Raw genomic sequence first — 21,080 nt, forward strand, 5'->3', positions numbered from 1 at the left:
TTGATGGTCTGATGAACCCGACTTGTAGCAGCTTATCTAACTGCTTTCTTAGTTCGGCCAACTCTGGCGGGGCCATGTGGTAGGGAGCTCTAGCAGGGGTTTCGCTCGTGGGAGGAGCTCAATTTTATGGTCCACTGCTCATCGAGGGGGTAAAACCTTAGGCAACATCTCTGGCATCACCTCTTCGAATTCTTCTAACACTTTTTCCACACCATTAGGTATTGGTTCTACTTCTAACCCTTCTTTGTAGATCGGCACCGCCACAAAGGAGGGTTCCCCTCTCTTTACCCCTTTATTGAACTACAAAGCAGAAATCATTTTCTTCCTACTCTTTGGTAAGATATTGGCTGGCACCACACATAGGTGTTCCCCTAAGAACAACAAGTAGCTAGCGGCGGGGATAGGGATGACCTGAGCCAACATCATGAAGTCAGGTTCTCCGACGATGCTCCGACAATGGTGCCCCGGGCGAAAAAAAATATGGCACCAGCACAGGCTTGAGCCTAGCATGTGCACCTGCAACCCTCGGTTCGGTCCGATCTTAGATTGGGAATGAACTCCGTATGCCTAAGTCAACCCACGAAACGAGTGTGCGGGTGCTCAGCCAACCAGAGGGGCAGGATGGGCAAGTCAGGGATCGGTCGGGTCCCCCTTAGCGTGCCGTGGATCCTGCTACCACAACCCTCAGTCCGATCTCATCTTAGACTGGGAATGAACTCCATATGCCTAAGCCAACTGACGAAACGAACGGGCGGGCAGGCAGGCACTATGCCGGCCAGAGAGGCGGGATGTGTAAGTCGTGGATCGATAGGGTGGTAGGTGGGTTTAGGCACATCTTCATATTTCTGCCGTGCCAATGCCATTTTTATGGCTTGTAAATTCATACAATGGTCCCTTAAGCCTTCATGTGAAGTTTCATGGCAAGCCGACTCGTTTTCTATTTTTATGGTTCGAAATTTTTTTTAAATTTTTTCAAAAGGGGTTTTGGCCCCAAACTTGGTAGACTTGATCCTTGTATTTTTGTGGGCATGCACAAAAAAGTTCAGCTAAAAACTCGAAGTGCACAGGATTTTGTGGCCATTTGAAAAAGTGTCCCCATTTCAGACACTTTAATGGCTACTTGCAGCAAACCTGTAAAATCTCAAATGCTCTTTAAAGGGGTGTGAGTTCTCGAGGTTTGATGAGGGATAGGGGGCCAATATAAGGGCCAAGTACCAGCACCCATCGCACATCATGTGCGCACACTCCCCCGTTCCCCCCAATTGCCAGAACCCCAATGCCTCCGGTCAGGTTCTCCGACGATGCTCCAGCGATGGTGCCCCGGGCAAAAAACAATGTGGCACCAGCACATGCTTGAGCCCAGCATGTGCACTCACAACCCACGGTCCGGTCCGATCTTAGACTGGGAATGAACACCGTATGCTTAAGTTAACCCGTGAAACAAGCGTGCGGGCGCTCAGCCGGCCAAATGGGCAGGATTCGCAAGCCGGGGATCGGTCGGGTCCCCCTCAGCTTGTTATCAATCCAGCTACCGCAACCCTCGATCGGTCTGATCTTAGACTGGGAATGAACTCCGTATGCGTAAGCGAATCGACGAAACGAGCGGGCGGACGGGTGGGCACTACGTCGGCCAGAGAGGCGGGATGCGTAAGCCGTGGATCGATAGAGCGGTAGGTGGGTTTAGGCACTTCCTCATAATTTTGCCGTACCAAAGCCATTTTTATGGCTTGTAAATACATACAATGGACCCTTAAGCCTTCATGTGAAGTTTCATGGCAAGATGACTCATTTTTTATTTTTCAAGATTTTTAAAACTTTTTACGGTTCGAGATTTTTTTAAAAATTTTTCAGAATGAGTTTTAGCCCCAAACTTGGTTGACATGATCATTGTCTTTTTGTTGGCGTGCACAAAAAAATTCACTTAAAAACTCGAAGTGTACAAGATTTTGTGACCATTTGAAAAAAGTGTCCCCATTTCAGACACTTTAATGGCTACTGGCAGCAAACCTATAAAATCTCAAATGCTCTTTAAGGGGGTGTGAGTTCTCAAGGTTTGATGAGGGATAGGGGGCCAACATAAGGGCCAAGTACAAGCACCCATCGCACATCATGTGCGCACACCGCCCCAGCCCCCCAATCGTTGGAACCCCAATGCTGCCGGTAAGGTTCTCCGATGATGCTCCGGCGATGGTGCCCCAGGGGGAAAAAAATGTGGCACCAGCACATGCCCGAGCCCAGCATGTGCACCCGCAACCCTCGGTCCGGTCTGAACTTAGACTGGGAATGAACTCTGTATGCCTAAATCAACGGACGAAACGAGCGTGCGGGCACTCAACCGGCCAGAGGGGCAGGATGCGCAAGCCGGGGATCGATCGGGTCCTCCTTAGTGTGCTGCCAATCTTGCTGCCCCAACCCTCGGTCCAGTCCAATCTTAGACTCAGAATGAACTCCGTATGCCTAAGCCAACCGACGAAACGAGCGTACGGGCGGGCGGGCACTACGCCGGCCTGAGAGGCGGGATGCGCAAGCCGTGGATTGATAGCGTGGTAGGTGGGTTTAGGCACATGTTCATATTTTTGCCATGCCAATGCCATTTTTATGGCTTGTAAATTCATACAATGGTCCCTTAAGCCTTCATTTGAAGTTTCATGGGAAGACGACTCGTTTTCTATTTTTCATGATTTTTGAAACTTTTTACGGTTCGAGATTTTTTTAAAATTTTTTCAGAAGGAGTTTTGGCCCCAATCTTGGTAGACGTGATCCTTGTAGTTTTGTTGGCATGCACAAAAAAATTCAGCTAAAAGCTCGAAGTGTACAAGATTTTGTGACCATTTGAAAAAAGTGTCCCCATTTCAGACACTTTAATGGCCACTGGCAGCAAACCTGTAAAATTTGAAATGCTCTTTAAGGGGGTGTGAGTTCTCGAGGTTTGATGATGGATAGGGGGCCAATATAAGGGCCAAGTGCCAGCACCCATCGCACATCATGTGCGCACACCCCCCCGCCCCCCAATCGCCGGAACCCTAATGCCGTCGGTCAGGTTCTCTGGCGATGCTTCGACGATTGTGCCCTAGGTGAAAAAAAATACGAGACCAGCACATGCCCGAGTCCAGCATGTGCACCCACAACCCTTGGTTCGGTCCGATCTTAGAGTGGGAATGAACTCCGTATGCCTAAGTCAACCCACGAAACGAGCGTGCGGGCGCTCAGTCAGGCAAAGGGGCAGGATGTACAAATCGAGGATTGGCCTGGTCCCCTTCAGCGTGCTGCCGATCCTACTGCCGCAACCCTCAGTCTGGTCCGATCTTAGACTGGGAATGAACTCCGTATGCGTAAGCCAACCGATAAAATGAGCGGGCGGGCGGGCGGGCGGGCACTACGCCGGTCAGAGAGCCGGGATGCGCAAGCCGTGGATCTATAGGGTGGTAGGTGGATTTAGGCACATCTTCATATTTCTACTGTGCCAATGCCATTTAGATGGCTTGTAAATTCATACATTGGTCCCTTAAGCCTTCCTGTGAATTTTCATGGCAAGACGACTCGTTTTCTATTTTTTGAGATTTTTGAAACTTTTTATGATTCGGGATTTTTTTAAAATTTTTTCAGAAGGATTTTTGGCCCCAAACTTGGTAGACGTGATCCTTGTATTTTTGTTGGCATGCACAAAAAAATTCAGCTAAAAGCTCAAAGTATACAGGATTTTGTGACCATTTGAAGAAAGTGTCCCCATTTCAGACACTTTAATGGCTACTAGCAGCAAACCTGTAAAATCTCAAATGCTCTTTAAGGCGGTGTGAGTTCTCGAGGTTTGATGAGGGATAGGGGGCCAATATAAGGGCCAAGTACCAGCACCCATCGCACATCATGTGCGCACACCCCCCGGCCCCCTCAATCGTCGAAACCCCAATGCCGTCGGTTAGGTTCTCTGGCGATGCTCCGGCGATGGTGGCCCGGCAGAAAAAAAATGAGGCACCAGCACATGCTCGAGCCTAGTATGTGCACCCGTAACCCCCGGTCTGATCCGATCTTAGATTGGGAATGAACTCCGTATGCTTAAACTGGGAATGAACTCCGTATGCTTACACTGGGAACGAACTTCGTATGCCTAAGTCAACACATGAAACGAGCGTGCGTGCGCTCAGCCGGCCAGAGGGGCATGATGCGCAAGCCAGGGATTGGTCGGGTCTTCCTCAGTGTGCTGCCGATCTTACTTCCATAACCCTCGATCCAGTCTGATCTTAGATTGGGAATGAACTCCATATGCCTAAGCGAACCGACGAAACGAGCGGACGGGCGGGCACTACGCCAGCCAAAAAGGCGGGATGCGCAAGCCGTGGATCGATAGGGTGGTAGGTGGGTTTAGGCACATCTTCATATTTTTGCCGTGCCAATGCCATTTTTATGGCTTGTAAATTCATACAATGGTCCCTTAAGATTTCATGTGAAGTTTCATGGCAAGACGACTCGTTTTCTATTTTTCATGATTTTTGAAACTTTTTACGGTTCGAGATTTTTTTAAAGTTTTTCAGAAGAATTTTTGGCCCCAAACTTTGTAGACGTGATCCTTGTATTTTTGTGGGCATGCACAAAAAAGTTCAGCTAAAAACTCGAAGTGTACAGGATTTTGTGACCATTTGAAAAAAGTGTCCCCATTTCAGACACTTTAATGGCTACTGGCAGCAAACCTGTAAAATCTCAAATGCTCTTTAAGGGGTGTCAGTTCTTAAGGTTTGATGAGGGATAGGGGGCCAATATAAGGGCCAAGTACCAGCACCCATCATGCATCATGTGCACACACCCCCCCGGCCCCCCAATCGTCGAAACCCCAATGCCGCCGGTCAGGTTCTCTGACGATGCTCCGGCAATGGTGCCCTGGGCAAAAAACATGCAGCCCCAGCACATGCCTGAGCTCAGCATGTGCACCCGTAACCCTCGGTCTGGTTGTATCTTAGACTGGGAATGAAATCCGTATGCTTAGACTGGGAATGAACTCCGTATGCCTAAGTCAACCCATGAAACGAGCGTCCGGGCGCTCAGCCAGCCAGAGGGGCGAGATGCGCAAGCCAGGGACCGGCTGGGTCCCCCTTAGGGTGCTACCGATCCTACTGCCGCAACCCTCGGTTCGGTCCGATCTTAGATTGAGAATGAACTCCGTATCCCTAAGCCAACCGACAAAATGAGTGGACGGATGGGCGGGCATTATGCCAGCCAGAGAGGCGGGATCGCAAGCCATGGATCGATAGGGTGGTAGGTAGGTTTAGGCACATCTTCATATTTCTGCCATGCCAATGCCATTTTTATGGCTTGTAAATTCATCCAATGGTCCCTTAAGCCTTCATGTGAAGTTTCATGGCAAGATGACTCGTTTTCTATTTTTCATGATTTTTAAAAATTTTTACAATTCGGGATTTTTTTTATATTTGTTCAGAAGGGGTTTTGGCCCCAAACTTGGTAGACGTGATCTTTTTATTTTTGTTGGCATGCACAAAAAATTTCAACAAAAAACTCAAAGTGTACAGGATTTTGTGACCATTTGAAAAAAGTGTCTCCATTTCAGACACTTTAATAGCTACTGGCAGAAAACCTGTAAAATCTCAAATGCTTTTTAAGGGGGTGTTAGTTCTCGAGGTTTGATAAGGGATAGGGGCCAATATAGGGGCCAAGTACCAGCACCCATCGCACATCATGTTCGTACACCCCGCGGCCCCCCCAATCGTCGGAACTCCAGTGTCGTCGGTCAGGTTCTTCGATGATGCTCCGACGATGGTGCCCCAGGCGAAAAAAATACGGCACCAGCACATGCCCGAGCCCAGCATGTGCACCCGCAACCCTCAATCCGATCCGATCTTAGACTAGGAATGAACTCCGTTTGCTTAGACTGAGAATGAACTCCGTATGCTTAGACTGGGAATGAACTCCGTATGCCTAAGTCAACCCACGAAATTAGCGTACGGGCGCTCAGCCGGTTAGAGGGGCAGGATGCGCAAGCCGGGGATCGATCGGGTCCCCCTCAATGTGCTGTTGATCCTGCTGCTACAACCTACGGTCCGATCTGATCGTAGACTGGGAATGAACTCCGTATGCCTAAGCCATTCAATGAAACAAACGGGCAGGCGGGCGGGCACTACGACGGCCAGAGAGGCGGGATGCGCAAGCCGTGGATCGATAGGGTGGTAGGTGGGTGTAGGCACATCTTCATATTTTTTCTGTGCCAATGCCATTTTTATGGCTTGTAAATTCATACAATGGTCCCTTAAGCCTTTATGCAAAGTTTCATGGCAAGACGACTCATTTTCTATTTTTCATGATTTTTGAAACTTTTTACGATTCAAGATTTTTTTTAATTTTTTCAGAAGGCGTTTTGGCCCCAAACTTGGCAAACGTGATCGTTGTATTTTTATTGGCATGCACAAAAAAATTCAGCCAAAAACTCGAAGTGTACAGGATTTTGTGACCAAAAACTTTAATGGCTATGTAGACACCCAATTTGGTCCAGGCCCGGATCAATTGGTTCTGGCCCAAATGGGTAAGCCCATTTTGGTTCTTATTTTGTATTATTTTTATTTTTATTTTTTTCTTTTGTTTTTTAGGCATTTTATTATTACTATGTATTAATATATGTATATCTTTATTTTTTTTTGTTAATATTTATATGTATTTTATTTATATAGTTATATATTTATTATTATATTATAATTTATTTATTTATTATTATTTTATCTTGTAATATTTTTTGGATTTATCTTATTTTATTTTAATTATCTGTTAATTTTTTTTTCTTTTTCGTTTATCTGATTATTATTATTTTTTTTTCTTTTTTTGGGCTGTGATTGAAGGCTGAAGAATCCTACTGTGAATGGGGATTCAATCAGAAGAGTCCAGATTGGTTTCAAAGATTGAATCCCCGTCCAAAGAGGAATTGGGATTGATCAGGAACTCCTGATCAATCCCTATAAAAAGGACCTCCTGGAACAGAAGCAAAACATAGAAAAAAACAGTGAGCAAAGCCACTGATTTGAGAGAAAATGGGCGTATAGAAAGTCGAGAAAAGGTTTAGAAGGGTTCTGGGAATTAGCAAAAATTTTTTGAAGATTTTTGGCATTTTTTTTTCTGGGAATTTCTGGAAAATTCTAGATTTCGATTGAATTTTTCAGTGAAAGTTGCATTTTTCGGCAAAAATTTCGGCCAACTTTGAAGTTTCCAGCGAGCTGCCCAGTTTCTGACGAAGGATCCCAGAAATTGACTAACTTTCGATGAACTTCCGGCTAACTTCCGACGAAAAACCTAGATTCCGACGAAATTTTCCAAAATCCGATGAAAATTCAACCGGAGTTCTTTAGCCTTTTTAGAGAGAAGCGAGAGAAAAAGGAAGAAGAAAGAGAGAGGGGAGGAGCTTTCTGCCAAAAAACAGAGGGAAGAGCCTTATATACCCTCCCAAAACGATGTCGTTTTTACGTTAAGTGACCTAGAGGATCCGTACGTTTTGTCGAGATCCGATCCGACCCGAGCGTCGACCTGCTTCTTGACCCGCGCGTGTCTCCCCCCTCCGAGCCAATAGCCAAGCCGAGCCGAGGTTCCAAGCCGCTTCTCCGAGCCATTTTCTCTTCCTTGAGTCGAGCCGAGCCAAGCCAAGCCGTAATCCGAGCCGTTCCAAGTTTTTTTTTATTTATTATTTGTTTTTTATTTATTAGATTAGGTTTATTTAGTATCCTTTTTACCTTTATTTTATTTTTTTATTTTATTTTTGTTTTACTTTTCTTTATTTTATTTTTTTTTCACTTTTATTTTGTTTTATTTTTTTATTTTCTTTAAATAAAAATAAAAAAAATATTTTTGGGGAAAAGTTGTCGTAATCCGAGCCGTTCCAAGTTTTTTTTTAATTTATTATTTATTTTTTATTTATTAGATTAGGTTTATTTAGTATCCTTTTTACCTTTATTTTATTTTTTTATTTTATTTTTGTTTTACTTTTCTTTATTTTATTTTTTTTCACTTTTATTTTGTTTTATTATTTTATTTTCTTTAAATAAAAATAAAAAAAATATTTTTGGGGAAAAGTTGAAAGTATCAATTTTCCTTAAAAATAAAATTTCAAAAAAAGGGTTTTTGAGGAAAAGTTGAAAGTATCAATTTTCCTTGAAAATCAAAGTTTCCAAAAAAATATTTTTGGGGAAAAGTTGAAAGTATCAATTTTCCTTAAAAATAAAATTTCAAAAAAAAGATTTTTGAGGAAAAGTTGAAAGTATCAATTTTCCCCAAAAATAAATTTTCAAAAAATCAATTTTTGAGGAAAAGTTGAAAGTATCAATCTTCCTCTAAATTAAAGTTTCAAAAGAATATTTTTGAGAAAAGTTGAAAGTATCGATTTTCCCTGCGCAAGAACAATCATTCTTTTCTTCCTTTTTATTTTAATTTTGATTTTGATTTTTCTTTAAATAATCCAACGACGGAGCCTCTGCAAGTGAAACAGTAGTTTTTCTTGTATACTCTTGAGGTGAGTGAATTTTCTCAATTTTTTGCTAAAAGTATTAGAGGCAATTGAAAATAATTTCCAATAATTAATTACTTGGTAAAATTTTAAGGCTACTTGGATAACACAAAGTTATGCTGGTACCATCTTTTAATGGGCGTTGAGAGGGTGCTATAACCTTCATCACACGTAACCGAACTCCCGAACTCTGTTCTGGTTAGTAGACTTGAACCTATTCTTTTAAGGGCCCTTAAACTTAGGTGTTCCCTGAAAGGACAGATTCTTTAGGTGGCCAATCACACCTAGATAAAAAAGATTGGTGGCGACTTCTAAAAGTCAATGTCTAGCGATAGATCCCCAGATCTAGACGTTATGACAGCTTGGCGACTCCACTGGGGACACTGAGAGTTAGGCCAGCAAATAATTTGTGTTATCCAAAAGCCTAATAAAATTGAACCTGTTTGTATATATGTGTTATTATTCATTCATGTTTATTTACCTTATTAATTATGTCATTCATATGTATGTGCATAACATGAGCTCTACACCCGAGCTCCATCCCTCTAGGAGGGAGTAAAGTACCTATTGCTTTCGTGAGGTCTAATGCCTCCGCTGTGGCTAGCGAAATACTCCCACTCAAATTGAATCTTTTCCGCTTGTAGCCTGTAATGGGTGAGGATTAGGGTGCCTTACTAGTCTGTAATGGACAAGGATGTAAGGAACAATTTGAGGACCTTTAGACTTTGGGCCTAAAACTGCATATAGTGAACCTTAAGAGAGCCTAACCTATAGATAGAGCCATCACTCTTCCCTTTTAGAATTGACTAAAAGCATAGGGTTCATCCCTTTTTACTTTGTGTAATTTTACTTAGTTATTTGTTCTTTTTCTGGGTATACTAACCTTTTTCTTATTCTTTTGCATTGGTTCATACACATATCATAAAGTTGCATAAAGAACATTTGCTTGAAAAAACGGTCTTCAACAAATTTTTTTCATGGATGCCAATGAACGCTTAGTTTGTTCTTCATCAGTATTAGCACCCTGTGGGACACCTAATGAAGTAAGGGCCCAGTCAGAAAAGATTCAATTGAAGATGGGAGATTGCTTGCCAATTAGGTATGATTCTACTCTGCCTCAAGAAACATCTATCCTCCTCAAATAGAACAATTTAGGGGATTTGGTTGATATCTGGAAGAAAATGAGTCTGTTAAGACAAGAGCAGTTTTGTCAAAAACATGGGCATATAGCACACCTTCTAGCAGTGGTTGTTGATGATCAACTAATTAGAGCTGTAACACAATTTTGGGATCCTGCATACAAAGTGTTTCATCTTTAACGAAGCTGATATGACTCCCACCATAGAAGAATATTCGGTCTTGTTGGGTTTGCATCTCAAGACTCCTAACAAGATATATGTCAAAAAAGATAAGTCAGGATTTCGTAAAATGCATAGAATGGAGGGCGTTTCATAAGATGCATACAGTTATTGTACTTATGAATGAAAAGCCATTTTGAATAAGGAAATGGTGCTTTCTCGAAGCTTTACATTTGTAATCATTTTTCGATCAAAGAATTCTGTGAAAGTGGGTGGTCAAAGCAGAAGTCTAAACAAGAATGGATAACTTTCTTACAAAAGTTGGAAAGTACCAGGGTGAGATGGTTGGTCCCTTGGATGAATCGTGAGCCTATGTTGTATCAATGTGGGGATAGTACAGTGGTTCCACTTCTGGGTTTATAGGGAGTAACGAATTATGCACCACTCCTAGTGAGAAGACAATTGGGGAGAGAACAGTTTATTCCTATGACTTATGGGCTTCATCAGTTAGATTTCTCTTACAGTGAGCCTAAAGCATTTCAAAGGATGAATGAGATGATTAAAGCATGGAAAAATCCCCGAAGAGTGAGTCCTGGACCGTTCACTGAAAAAGTCACCCCAGGTTACTTGGTTTGGAGAACAAAGAGAAGACAAGAAATGGTATTCACTTATGAAATCTCTCAACCACCAACAGAAGAAAAACTTGAAGAGACACCATCAAAATTAGAGCTGGCAACAAAAGAATTTGAGTTTGAAAAAAGCAAGTTAAAGTAAGAGATTCAGAAACTTCAAGAAGAAAAAGCCCAGTGGAAGGGTAGAGTCGAAAGTTATGAAGTTAAAGTTCACAAGATTGCTAGAGAATGAGATACAGCTACTGAAGACCTAGCAAAGTTACACTAAGAGCATAAGAGGCTATGTGTGAGAGAAAGAGCCAAAAAGATAACCATTGTCGAGCTAACTGAGGAAAATGCAAGATTGAAATAAGAGTATGCCGAATTGGAAGAAGAAAGCACCGAAGCACAGGCAAAAATTAACATGCTAAACAGTTATTTGAGCAGGCTAAGTCAAAAGTTGGATGAATAAGAAGACCACATCGCTGCATTGGTTAGAGAACATAGAGAATTATCATACCAAGTCTGGTGTGGTAAAAGAGAGAACTTAGGAAGGCAAAAATACATTGAGCACTTAACAACCCAAATCCATAAAGGGGTATGTAAGGCAAGAGAGATGGTGGAAGAGACAGAGGTATTAAGACAAGTAGTGGCCCCAGTAGGAGAACATGGACAGCGTCTCTTGAACTTCATAAAAGAAGCCAGAGCCCAGTATGAACAGATCAAGCAATTTTATGGCTATAATTCTAGGATGATAAACTCAATGTAAATCAAAGTTTTTTTGGAATAAATGAAATTTTTTAGTTGAATACCGTTTTAAGGCAAATGTTCTTTGCATACATGCATTTTTCATTCATTGCATTCCCATTCATTACACTTAACAAAGTAACCATGTGATGATCATGCAAATTTACTAATTCTAAGATATGGTACTCAAGGTTCCAGGATAGCTCCATCTAGCGAAAATCCTGCCCATCGACATGACACAAGATCCAGAGCAAGGCAAATGGAGCAGAAAAATTCCCATAGATTTGAAAAGATAGAAAAAGCACAGGAGAAGATTGAAAGTGAGCTAAGCAAGATTCTGGAGGCTCTTAATAACATGAATAAAAGAAAAGAAGTTGAAGAAAATACAAGCCAGTAAGTTCCCCCATTACAAGAAATGGTTGACCCTTTGTATCCTCCAAGTTTTGGCCCACCTCAAGCCCAGTCTGGTCAAGAGGTCCCACCATAACACTTCGCATATTTGACATATCCTGGAATGCCATCAGCTTTCAACCCAGGGCAGTATAACAACTATGTAAATCCTGTCTTCACTGAAAAGGTAGCAGAACAAATTCCTGATCTAGATGATTTAAAAGAGAAGGAGAAAGAAAAGATAAGAGCGAAAGTTTAAGAAAGCTCCAAAATAAGCATGCTAGAGCAAAGGCTACGGGCTGTGGAAGGATTTAGCTTTTATGGGTCAGTTGATGCTGCTGGGCTTTGCCTAGTTCTTGATGTGGTTATTCCCCATAAGTTTAAAGTGCCGAAATTTGAAAAATATGATGGTACAAAGTGCCTCAAAACCCACATCACCATGTATTACAGGAAGATGACAGCTCATGCACATGATGAAAAACTCTTGATGCATGTTTTTCAAGACAGTCTTACTGGCTCTGCGGCCAGATGGTATGTTCAGCTGGACAGAACTCGCATTCGCTCTTAGAGTGATATGGCACATGACTTCATCGATCAATATCAACATATCATCGATTTGGCCCCTGATCGTTTGTCTTTACAGAATCTGGAGAAAAAAGCAAACGAGTCTTTTAAAGAGTATGCCCAGAGGTGGAGGGATGTTACTTCTCAGGTACAACCTCCTCTGACTGAGAAAGAAACTACAGTGTTGTTTGTTAGCACTTTAAAACCTTCCTATTATGAAAAGATGATAGGCAATGCAACAAAAAATTTTACTGATATGGTAATCTCGAGAGAAATCATTGAGAGTGCCATCAAGAATGACAAGCTAGAAGGAAATGAAGCATCTAGCAAAAGAGTCCCGAAGAAAAAAAAATTGAAGCTCAGGCTGTGAGCTTTGATAGATAGCAACTTAGAGGTTATTCACCTTACCCACCACCAGAATATCTGCCATATCACCTCGTTGTAAATAACACTTCCTTTCACCCATACCAACCATTTACACAACCACCATATCCCCAAACATATCAAACCCCTCATAGACCCCAAAATAACATGCATAGTCTTAACATTCAACCTACCCCAAGACCCCAAAATCGCCCAACTAACCCCATTGGTGGCTCGCAAGAGCAACAAACCACTTATGAGAAACCCGTTTTTAACCCAATTCTAATGACTTATACGAAATTATATAAGGAGCTCTACAACAGTCATTTGATTGCTCCAAGTAAATTGGAAGCCCTCAAGCCACCTTACCCTAAGTGGTATGATCCCACCGCCCACTGTGATTACCATTATGGGATTGCTGGTCACTATACCAAAAATTGCACTACCCTGAAACACAAAGTACAACGGTTGATCAAGGATGGGATGATTTGCTTTGATATTGGAGGGATGACTGCGTCGAATGTTAGTGGTAATCCTTTATCGGATCATAATGTGAATGCTATAGGTGAAGAACAGAAGCGTCATGTGAAGAAAAAAGTGGCAAATATTAAGACACCTCTCAGCCAACTGTTTGATGTTTTACGAAAAACAGACATGATACAACTGGTAAGTCCACACAGCTATCATGGAGCATATATAGCTGGTACTAGTTGTAAGTATCATAATGGGGCAATGGGTCATTCCATTGAGACCTGTGAGCAGTTTCACTAGGAGGTGCAAAAACTCTTGGATTCACATCAGATGGAGATCTATGAAGAAAAAAAAGACTTGAAGAATGTTGAGGTGCACATGACTGATAGGCCTGTAAAGCTGTTTCCAAAACCAGTGACAATTCAGTGTAGGAACAAACCAAAGTTAGTCATAGACAAACTCCTCCCCAGGCTGATAACTTTTAAAGTCCCGACTCTTTTTTCGTACAAAGATGATAAAGCTGTACCCTAGAGATATGGCTATGACACTGTAGTTTAGGGACAGAAAGAAGAAGTCTCCAAAGCCGATACTTCCAATATTACTGGTGTAAGAGGTATTACTCGAAGTGGGAGAAGTTACACTCTAGAAATGCTAGAGAAGGCTAGAAGGAAGAAAGCTAAAGAAGGAGAAAGACAGAATAATCCTGAGATAGAACCTGAAGAAGATCAACCAAAGCCAGTATCAAAAAGAAAGGTTTGTGAATTCTTGAAACTGGTAAAACATAGGGAGTATTCTGTTGTGGAACATTTGAATAAAATGCCAGCTCGAATCTCATTATTATCACTGTTGCTGAACTTAGAGCCACACCAAAATGCCCTACTGAAAGTATTGAATCAGGCATACGTGGCCATAATGTATCTATTGAATATGTGGACCACCTGGCTGGAAATTTAGTCATGCCAAATCACATTTCATTAAACAAGGATGAGATTTCTTTGGAAGGAAAAAGAAATGCCAAGGCTCTACATATCACAGTCAAATGCAAGAGCCATATTATAGCCAAGGTCCTTATCGATAATGGCTCTGTTATCAACGTCATGCCTATGTCAACTTTGGCAAGGCTACCCATTGATTATTCTCATATGAGGGATAGTCAGATGATTGTGAGAGCTTTTGATGGGACCAAAAAAAACGTTCTGAGGGATATTGAAATGCCTTTACAAATTGGGCCATGCACCTTTAATATAAAATTTCAAGTGATGGATATCTCTCCATCCTACAGCTGTCTGTTAGGAAGACCATGGATTCACGTGGTAGGAGTTGTGCCTTCTACTTTGCACCAGAAGATCAAGTTCAATGTAAAAGGTCAATTGGTAGTGGTAGTTGGAGAGGAAGACATGCTAGTGGCCCAACCATTGAACACTCCATACGTAGAGGCTGCCGAAGAAGCATTGGAATGCTCTTATCGATCTTTTGAATTGGTCAATTCTGTAGGTGAAGGTTTTCAAAATCAGCCTTTTTCAAAAATAGTGGTGAGCCAAGTCATCAATAAGGGTTGGTATCCAGGACTTGGGCTAGGCAAAAACTTGCAGGGAATTAAAGAGCCTCCGACAATAATAGACAATAGCGACAAGGTAGGCCTAGGTTATGAGATGGCAGAGTGGGAAGTCAAAAGAAGGCCATCAAGAAAGATAGCAAAACTGATGTTTATCCCACTCTTGTATGAAACCTTTAGACCTGAAGGATTCATGTACCCAGATGTAAGAAAAAGTGTGGAAGACGATTTTGCCTAGTTAGCCATTAATGCTGTTGAAAATGAAGTGAGGGTTAATCAAAAAGAGTGGGTTCACCTTTGTCCACCATATTTTGAGCTTAATAATTGGAGTGCCATCGAGATGCCTTTGACTTTTGATTTAGATGCAATGTAATTGTAACATCCCAATAGCTATTGCCCAAGGCATTGGGGTGATCTTTTTTGTTTGGGCCATTCATCATTTATTATTTTTAATAAAAATTAGGAAGTATGCATTTTTATTCATTTCTTTTTGTGTCTTCATTATTTCCATCTCTCCAAGCACATCTTGCCAACATATCCCATTTCATTCAATTGCAGGTCTTTAAATGAACATGAAGATAATCATGATAACAATCAAGAGGTTAGCTTTGAGAATTCAATTAACACTGATGAACTTGACAATGAAGAAAATTCTAAAGAATATGTTATGCCTCCAGACCTAATGAGGATGATTGAATAAGAGAATAAGCCAATTGAGCCTCATCAGGAGGTAGTGGACTTAGTGAATCTGGCAGATGAAGAAAATAAGAAATAGGTTAGAATGGGCACTTCACTTTCATCTGGAGATAGGCAATGATTGGCAGACCTACTTCGAGAATTTGTAGATATATTTACTTGGTCTTACCAGGATATGCCAGGGTTGAGCATAGAAATAGTGGAGCACAGGTTACCTTTAAAGCTAGAATGTAAGCCAGTTTAGCAGAAATTGAGACGGATGAAGCTCGAAATGCTACTAAAGATTAAAGAGGAGGTGAAGAAACAATTTGATACAGGTTTTTTACAAGTGGCTAAGTATCCAGAATGGGTAGCCAATATAGTCCCAGTTCCTAAAAAAGATGGAAAACTATGAATGTGTGTAGACTATCGGGACTTAAATAAGGCTAGCCCAAAAGATAACTTTTCTTTGCCTCATATTGACTCACTGGTAGATAACACGACTAAGCATTCGATTTTCTCCTTTATGGATGGTTTTTCGGGGTATAATCAGATAAAAATGGCTAGGGAAGATATGGAAAAGACTACTTTTATGACCATGTGGGGAACCTTTTGCTATAAAGTCATGCCTTTTGGGCTAAAGAATGTTGGGGCAACATATCAAAGAGCCATGGTAACACTCTTCCATGACATGATGCACAAAGAGATTGAGGTGTATGTAGACGATATGATTGCAAAGTCTTGTGAGGATGAAGATCATGTTACTAGCCTCAGAAAGTTATTTGAAAGATTGAGAAAATTTCAGCTCAAATTAAACCCAGCCAAGTGCACCTTTGGGGTAAAGTCAGGGAAGTTGCTAGGTTTTGTGGTCAGTGAAAGAGGAATTGAAGTCGATCCCGATAAGATACGGGTCATCCAGAATTTGTCACCTCTCAGCACACCAAAAGAAGTTTGAGGTTTTCTGGGGAGATTGAACTACATTTCTCGGTTCATCTCTCAGCTTACTTACAAATGTGATCCCATAATTAAGCTTCTCCGTAAGAATAATCCTGGGAAATGGAATGAAGAATGTCAAGAGGCATTTGATAAAATTAAGCAATATTTATTGAACCCTCCAGTATTGGTGCCACTTGTTCCAGGGAAACCTTTAATCGTATACTTAACTGTATGTGAAGGTTCAATGGGATGTGTGTTGGGATAGCAAGACGAAGCCAATCGAAAGGAGAGAGCTATTTACTATCTGAGTAAAAAGCTCATTGAATATGAATCCAAGTATTCTTCATTAGAGAAAATGTGTTGTGCATTAGCATGGACTGCCAAAAGACTCAGACAGTATATCTTCGAGAAGCCTTCTTTGTCTGAGAGAATCGTCAGATGGCGAGTAATGCTTTTGAAATACGATATTATATATGTGAGCCAAAAAGCAATAAAAGGAGGCGTCATAGCAAAATTTCTTGTAGATCGTGCTACTGAAGAGTATGAGCCGATGAAGCTGAAATCCCTGACGAAGACTTAATGACTATTTCTCAACCGAAAGAAGGGGAACATATAGGAAAATGTTGGAGAATGTACTTTGATAGAGCTGCTAATGCCTTAGGGCATGGAATTGGGGCAATTCTGATTTCTCCAGAAGAACAATACTGTCATGTAATAGTGAGGTTAAATTTCAATTGCACAAATAACATCGTTGAATATGAAGCATGTGTCATAGGTTTACAAGCTGCTATAGATAGAAGAGTGAAAGTACTGAAAGTGTTTAGAGACTCAGCTCTAGTCATATATCAATTGAAAGGAGAATGGGAGACGAGAGATTCAAAACTCATTCCGTATCATAAATATATTCTAGAGTTGATGAAACAATTTAAAGATATCCAGTTTCATCACTTATCCCGAGAAGAAAATTTGATTGCTGACGCATTGGCTACTCTGGCTGCGATGATTCGAATAAATGATAATATCGATATTCAGCCCATCAAGTTAGATGTTAAAGATATACCAGCTTATTGTTCTAATGTAGAGAGAGAAAAAGATGGAAAGCCCTGGTATTATAACATCTTACAGTATGTCAAGGATCAGTAGTAACCAATTCAAGCAACAGAAAATGATAAAAGGGTCATCCAAAGATTGGCTATGAGCTTCTTCCTAGATGAGGATGTCCTGTACAAAAGAAGCAAAGATCAAGTATTATTGAGATGTGTAAATAAGACTGAAGTGAAGAAAATCATTAAAGAGGTGCATGATGGAATATGTGGGGCGCATACTAGTGGACATATGATGGCAAGACAGATCATGAGAGCGAGATATTACTGGTTGACGATAGAGAATGATTGCATTGATTATGCTTGTAAATGCCATAAATGCCAGATATATGCTGATAAGATTCATGCTCCGCCATCTGCTTTACATGCTATGGCAACACCATGGCCATTTTCGATGTGGAGCATGGATGTTATTGGTCCAATCACCCCAAAAGCTTCTAACAGGCATAGATTCATTTTTGTGATGACATATTACTTCACAAAATGGGTAGAGGTAGCATTATATGCAAATGTGACACGCTCTGTGGTTTGTAAGTTCATAAAAAAGGAGATCATCTGTAGATATGGACTTCCAGAGAAAATTATCTCAGACAATGCCAAGAATTTAAATAGTAAGATGATGCAAGAAGTATGTGTTCAATACAAGATCAGGCATCATAACTCGACACCATACCGTCCGAAGAAGAATGGGGCAGTTGAGGTAGCCAATAAGAACATAAAAAGGATTTTGGAAAAAATGACTAAAACTTACAAAGATTGGCATGAGAAGTTGCCATTTGCATTACATGCATATCGAACGTCAGTTCGCACCTCTACTGGGGTAACCCCATTTTCTTTGGTTTATGGGATGGAAGTTGTACTACCAGTGGAAGTAGAGATCCCCTCTTTGAGAGTTTTAAAAGAAGTTGAGTTAAGAGAAGCCGAATGAATTCGAGAACGTTATGAGCAGTTAAATTTCATAGAAAAAAAAAGATTGACTGCACTGTGCCATGGTCAGCTGTATCAAAGAAGAATGATGAGGGCTCATGATAAGAAAATTCAACCTCGTTGCTTTCGAGAAGGAGAGTTGGTCTTGAAAAGAATTCTCCCAATCCAACACGATAGTAGAGGAAAATAGACTCTGAATTGGGAAGGACCGTATGTGGTGAGACGGGCTTTTTCGGGTGGAGCACTGATACTGACTGAGATGGATGGAAATAATTTACCCCATCCTATAAATTCTGATGTTGTAAAGAAATACTATGCTTAAAAAAATGAAAAAATGAAAAAAATGAAAAAAAATGATGAAAAAAATGAAAAAATGAAAAAAAGAAAAAAAAAGTGAATGAAAAAGGAAGACTCAAGGCGAAAACTCTAAAAGGGCGGTTTGAGTCATAGGGGGTTTGTCTAAGTTGAAAACCTGAAAAGGCAGTTAGATAATGAGAATACAGCATCGAATTTTAAAGTCCGCTAATATAGGGGCTAGCAAATTCGAAAGAGTTCTAAGTTGTTAAATACATCAGAGGATTGGGTTTTCAAAAAAAACTTTGAGATGTGTTATTGTGATTATCTGATTGTTCATTTTAGGCTTTGTCCCCATGCCTATCCTTGTAATTCTCTCTTGGCTGAAATTAGTCAACATTTTGCTAATAAGAGACATTCTATTTCATTCTTTATGTCTTTTTATATGATTGTTTCTCAACCATTCAGATCCTTTTCTTCTTAATACCCCACCATGGAAGAAATGTGCAAATGCATTCTTACTTTTTGAGTTTAAAATAATGATTGATAAATGAAAAACAACATGAAAGATTTTTTACATTACATTGAATAAGTCAAGAGTGATAAAGGCAAAATCGAGATGTTCAATTCCTGATTAGGACATTGAATCTGGGAAAAGATTTCTTACAAGAAGAATGTGAGTGGAAGAGACAATTAAGAGCTACACTGGCTTGATCTTCGAAGAGCAGTGTAATTGGATCTTTAAAGAATCAAAAGGTTTGATGCCCAAGAAAAAAAAAAGAGCTTGAGAAACCTGAGTACCATACATTGAATAGGAATTAATTGGCCAACATCTGCATAGCATGCATTGAAATTCATATGCATTACATAGCATGCACTACTTTCAGGAAAGTATAGTGTATAAATTCAAGAAGCAGGGGTGTTCCAACATCCCACATAGAGAAGACAGATATGAAGATATTTTGCAAATTTGAGAGGAAACTTATCAGGTAAGGTCCTAATCCTTGAAATAGGATGTCTTTTGGTATCAGGGTTGATTTATAAGACCTTTGGGCATAATCTCCTGAAATTCCTTCAAATACAACTTTCAACTCCTTTGGACATGTTTGTCAAGGAGCAATTTACTTTCCAAAAGTCGTGGTGCCTCTATTTAGAGAAGCAATTTATTTTCCAAAAGTCATGGTGCCTCTGTTTAGAGGAGCAATTTACTTTTCCAAGTCGTGGTGCCTCTATTTAGAGAAGCAATTTATGTTTCTCAAAGTCGTTAAGCCTCTGTTTAGAGGAGCTTTGGTCAAAAACAAAAACAAAAAAAAAACAAAAAAAAAAACACAAAAAACAAAAAAAAATAAAAAAATGAAAATGTTGAGTTGAGTCTTGATTGGGTGTCTACATCTTTGCGCAATTTCTGTTTCACAGAAAATGTGCAAAGAGGGGCAACTGTAGACACCCAATTTGGTCCAGGCCCGGATCAATCGATCTTGGCCCAAATGGGTAAGCCCAATTCGGTTCTTATTTTGTATTATTTTTATTTTTATTTTTTTTCTTTTCTATTTTAGGCATTTTATTATTTATTTATTTATTATTACTATGTGTTAATATATGTATATCTTTATTTATTTATTTTTTTTGTTAATATTTATATGTATTTTATTTATATAGTTATATATTTATTATTATATTATAATTTATTTTTTTTTATCTTGTAATATTTTTTGGATTTATCTTATTTTATTTTTAATTATCTGTTAATTTTTTTTTCTTTTTCGTTTATCTGATTATTATTATTATTATTTTTTTCTTTTTTTGGGGCTGTGATTGAAGGCTGAAGAATCTTACTGTGAATGGGGATTCAATCAGAAGAGTCCAGATTGGATTCAAAGATTGAATCCCCGTCGAAAGAGGAATTGGGATTGATCAGGAACTCCTGATCAATCCCTATAAAAAGGACCTCCTAGAACAGAAGCGAAACACAGAAAAGAACAGTGAGAAAGCCACTGATTTGAGAGAAAATGGGCGTATAGAAAGCTAAGAAAAGGTTTATAAGGGTTTTGGGAATTAGCAAAAATTTTTTGAAGATTTTTGGCATTTTTTTTTTGGGAATTTCGATGAAAATTTCGACCAACTTTGAAGTTTTCTGCGAGCTGCCCAGTTTTCGACGAAGGATCCTAGAAATCGATCAACTTTCAGTGAACTCCGACTAACTTCCAGTGAAAAACCCAGATTCTGACGAAATTTTCCAGAATCCGATGAAAATTCAACTGGAGTTCTTTAGCCTTTTTACAGAGAAGCGAGAGAAAAAGGAAAAAGAGAGAGAGAGGGGAGGAGCTTTCTGCCAAAAAACAGAGAGAAGAGCCTTATATACCCTCCCAAAATGACATCGTTTTTGCGTTAAGTGACTTAGAGGATCCGCGCGTTTTGCCAAGATCGACCCACCCGAGCATCGACCCACTTTCTGACCCGCGGGTGTCTCCCCTCTCCGAGCCGAGCCGAGGTTCCAAGCCGCTTCTCCGGGCCGTTTTCTCTTCTTTGAGCCAAGCCGAGCCAAGCCGTACTCCGAGCCACTCCAGTTTTTTATTTATTTATTTATTTTTTATTTATTAGATTACGTTTTTTTAGTATCCTTTTTACCTTTATTTTATTTTTTTATTTTATTTGATT

The sequence above is a fragment of the Durio zibethinus genome, chromosome 8 (assembly GCF_047325235.1).
Source record: "Durio zibethinus cultivar Kanyao isolate XHJ-2024 chromosome 8, ASM4732523v1, whole genome shotgun sequence".
NCBI lineage: Eukaryota > Viridiplantae > Streptophyta > Magnoliopsida > Malvales > Malvaceae > Durio > Durio zibethinus.